At 39.7% G+C, this 4,964-nt stretch overlaps 1 pseudogene; it reads left to right on the top strand.

Annotated features, from left to right (window-relative positions):
• The first annotated feature begins 4,525 nt into the window (after nucleotides 1-4,525).
• Nucleotides 4,526-4,643, top strand: LOC120101336 (small nucleolar RNA SNORA17; annotated as a pseudogene).
• Nucleotides 4,644-4,964: the final 321 nt, after the last annotated feature.

Genomic DNA, 4,964 nt, shown 5'->3' on the forward strand with positions numbered 1-4,964 from the left:
AAACATATCAGGAAACAGACAGACATGGTGCTGGAATGGTAGTTAAAAGCTTTACATCCTGATCTGTATGCAGCAGGTAGAGTTTTGAAGCTCACCCTGGTGACACACTTCAATGCTACACCTTCTAATCCTTCTTGAACAGTTCTACTTACTGAGGACCAAGCATTTCAATGTATGAGCCTAAGGAGGCATTCTAATTCAAACTATCTCATTTCACTCGCTGGCTCCCATTGGCTTGTGGTTGAGGAACCATCCAAACTCCATTTCATGCCCAAGAACTATTTCTAGTCTGTAGTTTAAGTTTATGTTTACTTAATTTTCTGTTTCTTAATTTACTGTTTCTCAGAACAGAACTGAAATCCATCCCATAACCATGAAATGTTCCATAACAAACATTCCAGGAAGATTTCCTTAACTGTTTGTAAAATCCTAACTTCCTGATCTCACTTCTGTAACTATGCTTGCTTGCAGAATTTTCCACTCTGTGGGTTTTGCCCTATAAAAGAAGTATGAAAATTTGGTCTGAGGCTGATCTCTTGAACCCCATCTTAGGGAAGACAGTCATTGAACTGCTTCTGCTTTGTTCAAAATATAGCTTGCTTTGATTTGGCCATAATTTGTAGCTGACAGTCTGTCTCCTATGAGATTAACAGTAGCCATATTATAATGCAAAATTCATTCCAACTTCAAAAGTCCTCATACTGTTTCACAATCTCAAGGCAGTTTAAAAAGCCAAATTCTCTTTTAAGACTCAAAGCAATATCTAACTACAATCCCATGTAAGAGCAAAAGAAAAAAAATCACATACTTCCAACATAGAATGGCATTGAATATGTATTACCACTATAAAAGGGTTGGATCAGGGTATAATGAGTAAATACTGGACCAATGCAAGACCCAGGAAGGGAAACTCCAAGTCCAGCATTTCTAAGACTGCTCTCAAAACATTCTTTAGATCTCCCACTTCTTCCAGATTTCTTCTCTCTTGGACTAATTCTGTGCCCTATCAGCAGCTCTCCTTGGCCCATGTTTCTGGCATCTTCAAAATCTCAGGTCTCCAGTGCAATCCAGGCTTTACCTTCACAGTTTCCCACAGTGGCTTCTCTAGGCCTCTATGTAGACTTCCCTGCCACACACCTGGCCTCACTAGCTTCCCTTAATCACAGGAAAAGGTTCTCATACCCCTCTACTCCTTTATCCTTTATGACTCCAAAGCCAGAACCAGGTGGTCAAAGCCACCAAGTTCTTCTGCTTGCTGGGGCTGGAACCTGACTCTCTCCAGACTTGGATTTGCATAAACTCTCTTTTGGTGATGGCTTCTTTTGCTGCTTAAGCTTAAGATTTCCTTTAGTTCCTTTTCACGAGTTGAAAGTATAGCTGGATGGGGTCTTGCCCTGGGGTCATCACTCTCTTTATTACATTTTGAATCGGTTTTTCTTTCAACTTTTTATCTCCTTGACCACCAGACTTGACTCCAATATTACACTTTTTGGTGCTTGTTTTGTCTTCAAACTGTACATTTTGCATTTCTCTTTGCCCCACTTGCTCCTTTTCCTTGTAGATCTGCATAAGAGTGATCATTAAGAACCATATGACACAGTATAGGCTGTCTTGAAGTCTCCTCCACCAATCCATTAATCAAAAAGTCTTTAATTTAGCCTGTGGCAGATTTTTAGGACAAAGGAAAAACAACAACAAAAACAAACAAACAAAACAAAAACAAAAACAAAAACAAACCTCTTCCCCTCTGAAACCTCTTAATCTAGGTCTGTATAGTTCAAATTGCTCTCAGCACTATTGTCTTCTATCAGGATGGCCCATCAAACCCCACTTAAAGCATTCAACTACTTTTCTAGTCCAAAGTCCCAAAGTCTTCCATATTCCTTCAAACAACAGAATGATCAGGCCTGTCACAGCAATACCCCACTCCCTATGTCTTAGTCAGTGTTCTATTACTGTGAAGAGACACCATGACTCTTATAAACTCTTATAAAAGAAAACAATTTAACTGGGGCTTGCTTATATCTTCATAAGTTTAGTACATTAACATCATGGCCAGGAGCATGACTGTACATAGGCAGACATGGTGCTCAAGACGGAGGTAAGAGTTCTACATCTGGATCTTCAGGCAGCAAGAGGAGAGAGACAATAAACCTGTCTTGAGCTATTGAAATTTCAAAATCCTCCCCCAATAACACATTACTTTGAATAAGGTCAAACATATTCCAAGGCCATGCATACTCCAACAAGGGCATCTCCCAATCCTTCTAAAGTAGTGCCATTCCCTGATGACTAAACATCCAAATATAGTAGTCTATGTGGTTCATATTCAAACTACCACACAGATACTGACTTTTGTCTTAGTTAAAGTTCTATTGCTATGAAATGGCACCATAACCAAGACAACAATTCTAAATGAAAGCATTTAATTGGGGGCATGCTTACAGTTTTGAGGGTTAGTCCATGATCATCAAGGTAGGAAGCAGACATGCATGGATCAGTAGCTGAAAGTTTTAAATCCAGATTTATAGGAATTTGTGTGTGTGTGTGTGTGTGTGTGTGTGTGTGTGTGTGTGTGTGTGTGTGTGTTTGAAAGAGAGAGAGAGAGAGAGAGAGAGAGAGAGAGAGAGAGAGAGACTTGGATTAGTGTGGGCTTTCTAAACCTCAAATCCCACTCCAAGTGACATACCCAGTCCAACAAGGCCACAGTAACTCCAATGAGGATATACTTTCTAATCCTTCCCAAAGACATTACTAAGTTCAGACCAAGGAACTGTAAGAGGAACAATTTATGAGAAGTTTCAAAGGTTTAATCCCATGAAGATGAGATCACTTCTTAATTAAGAGAAGAGTAGTATACCAGATCGATTACAGAAAAAAATAGGGTCTCAGAGTGCTTAACTGTATTAGCTTGAAATGGAAGATACCCAGAATTTAGTAATATTTAGGGAGGTCAAGACAAGTATAGAAAGATGGAAACCATTCATATTGCTTGCACAAACATTGACCTGTTAGATGCATGAATCTGCCTTACTCCAGGAAGCAAATTGCCTAAATTGCCTGCCTTGCAACCTGGTTATCTTGCCAAAGGAATCTTTTGGCAGCAAACACTCTAATAGATTTTAGTTATTCACCACATGACCAATGGCTTATGGCAGATAATAGAAGTTTTAAAACTAAAAGAAGCTGCCAAGCAAGGGTATTGAAGAGAGGAACCTCTGTTGGAGAGGGATTCTGATTTCCTAGATAAACTCTGATGTTTCTGTCTTTATTTATTTTGTTTCTTCTAGTTATCTGCTTGCTGTGTAAGCTTAAGAGCTACTCAAACAAACCACAAGATTAAATCATGTTCTTAGTGCCCTTAATATTTAATTTTAGAAGTAAGCCTTCTGTAGCCCAGACATATGTAAAACTAAAGAAAAAGCAGGAGTAAAATTTAAAAGGGAGAAAAAAACCTTTTAACCTCATAATGACTGAAGAGGTAGGTTCTGCCTTAACAACAGTACCTCAGAAGAGAGGCAGGGTATCTTACCTGGCCATGGCTGGGGAGAGGCATCTGATCCATTCCATTCTTGTTTCAAAAACGTCTTGCATGAAGGATCCAGGTGAGGGTGTTCAGCTACAGTTACCTCCCATTTGCAAATCATGGAGAAATTAGTTTTCTATCTAATAGAAACTTAGCTTTGACAGAATTGATTAGTTCAGTTAATCATTGCAGTCACATCAATTAAAATGATAAAGGTCTCAAGAGTATTGAGGAAATTTTCAGTGCTGGAACTGGAGGTAATATATTCTCTTGCCTCCTTAAAACTGGCTTGCCCAATGTTATTTGGGGTCAGTGTCCAGACCAGATATTTCAGGTTCTTGGCTTCTTATTTCCAGGAAGTAAAATGCAGGTGAATGTACATTGTATTGAGTGTGATTTAAAAAAGTATCTATAAAATTAAAAGTTAGATTAAAATCTGTAACAAAAAGGGTTAATAGTTAAAAGTCTATGTGTAGACATCTTAATTTGCTATAATATACCATGTATGTAAATTGCATTCAATTCTTGTTTAGGAGAATGGTGTGTGCCTGATGGAGTATCACGTGAATGGTCAACATCTTGGCTGCTGACCTCACTGGATGGAAACAACCACATTGCCAGCAGCCATCTTTACTGAGATGAAATAAAGAATATGTGACTTTACCTCTATCTTAGTTAAGGTGACCATGTGGTATAAACCAACTGTGGAAATACCCATAAAACTTCTTAGTCCTATGGAGCCCTCTGCTTGTCATTATAGCTCCTTTTTTTAGAATAAGGAGAAAACACCAAGTCTTTAAGATGTTTTTGTTTTATTTTACTTTCCCTACATAAAGGAAGCAACAGCAGGCCTCCAAGATATTTTGGATTAGGATGGATTTTTGTACGATAATTTTTGTCCTGAGAATAGAAAGTAACAGATGAAGACAAAACCATAATCAATGTGGAAAATAGGACTTAAAAACAACATATGTTTGATGATAACGGCTTAATGATTTACCTGTCTCACAGGAGTGCTACTGTGTCACAGGTGCATCAGTAAGTGGCAGAGAGGAGAAGGGATACGATACTCAGTGTTCTGACCTGTGAACGTCTGAATGATTAGTACCTTAACACTTCCTGAAAAAAGTGAGCCTCAGATGACCACCAATGTGGTGCCAGGGGTCCAGAACAGGGAACTAGCCCAAGACAACAATCACTCCAACACCATGCAGCCTGGGACAGGTTCCCAGGGTAGGGAGCGAGCCAGAGACTGAAGAACCCCGTCTAGAACCTTGGGCCCTGGGTGGGAGTGAGCCTGAGATAGATGACCTTGACTTGGGGTTACTAGGGCAGGCCTAGGTAAGGACTGAGCCTGAGATGACCACCAGCCTGACACCATGCAGGCCTAGGGGGCAGACCATGTCCAAGATGGCCCCTGCCCAGTGTCATAATGCAT

Source organism: Rattus norvegicus, chromosome 2, assembly GCF_036323735.1.
Source record: "Rattus norvegicus strain BN/NHsdMcwi chromosome 2, GRCr8, whole genome shotgun sequence".
Lineage (NCBI taxonomy): Eukaryota > Metazoa > Chordata > Mammalia > Rodentia > Muridae > Rattus > Rattus norvegicus.